The 1,468-nt window shown below is 53.5% G+C and overlaps 1 pseudogene; it reads right to left on the reverse strand.

Moving 5' to 3' along the window:
• Nucleotides 1-412: 412 nt before the first annotated feature.
• Nucleotides 413-794, reverse strand: LOC135318766 (peptidyl-prolyl cis-trans isomerase FKBP1A-like; annotated as a pseudogene).
• Nucleotides 795-1,468: the final 674 nt, after the last annotated feature.

A 1,468-nucleotide genomic window follows, 5' to 3' on the forward strand; every position in this document is an offset into this window, starting at 1 on the left:
AAAAAGCCAGGCCGTGAAAGAAGGCTTCAGAGGTCCCTGCTGGCCTGGGGACAGATACCTGTAGTGTCCAATATCTCAGTGAAAACTGTCTGCTTTCAAAAGGCAGAGGGTTTAAGCGGAGGGTAGGGGTGGAGCAGTGGAGGCACTTCTGTTTTGGGTAAGGCTTTTAATTCAACCCGAGGACATCTCTCAACTTGGAGAATAATTCGGCCCTCATAAGCACCTCAAATCTGCTATGGCTTTGTGGCGCAGCAGCAAGAATGTTTAATATATAATAGATAAAAATTTCATCCAAAAAATAAATAAATAAATAAAAAACGAAAACAAAATAAAACGAGCAACTTGTGGTTTGTGGCATATAGCTCAGGTCAACACACATGCGGGGAGAAGGGGAAGGGCAAAGCCGGTGGCAGAACGCGTTCGGTCAGGGAAGACGTTTACACGGCGTGGAGTGGAACACCAGGAGGCGCTCCGGCGGGATTCGCGTGTGCGCGTCTGGAGGCGCCAGACCCCTCCACGTCACATCCAAGAATGGGGCTCAGGGAGAAGGCCATTCCTGTCATTCCAGTTTTAGAAGCTCCACGTCAAAGATGAGAGTGGCATTCGGTAGGATGATGCCTGGGGGCCCAGTGGCACCGCAGGCAGTCTGGGGAGAGTCAGCTCGGCTCTCTGGCCCACGCTCGTCCGGGCTACCCCTTCTTCCCAGCCTCGGATCACCCCTGCTTGCCTAGCATACACTTAAAGGGCTTGTTTCTGTCCCGGGAGGAATCCAATTTCTTTCCGTCTTCAAGCATCCCCGGGTAGCGCACCACGCAGGGCTGGCCGCGCTTCGGGAAGGTGCGCGCGGCTCCGGGGCAGGTGGCTCCGCCTGCGCCCCCGCGGCGGGGGCCGCGGCGGACGCTGGGCGTGGGCCGAGAGCGGACCTGGCGGCGGCTCCCCGGCTCTGCCTCGGAACATCAGTGTCTTAATTAAATTATATTTGACTAAATACCATTTCCTGAACATAAGCCACTTTTGTGCGCCCTCTTCCTTCTACCTGGGATGCTTTATTGACAGTATAACCGCTTGAAAACCTCCTTGAAGTCAAATGTCCCCTCTTCCCTGAAATCTAACCTTGTGAGAACATTGCTTGTAAATCTCTGCACGATGAGACGGGATCTCAAACGCTGTTGGCATAAATGCAGGACTTTCTCAAGGTTTTCTACAGTCTTCATGGACAGGATTGACAGGTGACGCCCGAGATTCACGCAACGAGAGGTCCGAGAGGGTATTTTGTTCACAGCCTGGAAGGACACCTCGACCTCCTGTCATGAGGATGGGGCTGCGCTCACTCAGGTCCAGGTCTAAGAACCTGAGAAGGGCTTGTGTGAGCACTTCCAGCTTATTCCTTCCGTTAAGAAAGAGGTGATGCTGGGGAGAGTGGGGAGCATTGTACGGAGCCTGCTTGGGAAATAGGGCATCGGGGAAC

Source organism: Camelus dromedarius, chromosome 21 (assembly GCF_036321535.1).
Source record: "Camelus dromedarius isolate mCamDro1 chromosome 21, mCamDro1.pat, whole genome shotgun sequence".
Classification (NCBI taxonomy): domain Eukaryota; kingdom Metazoa; phylum Chordata; class Mammalia; order Artiodactyla; family Camelidae; genus Camelus; species Camelus dromedarius.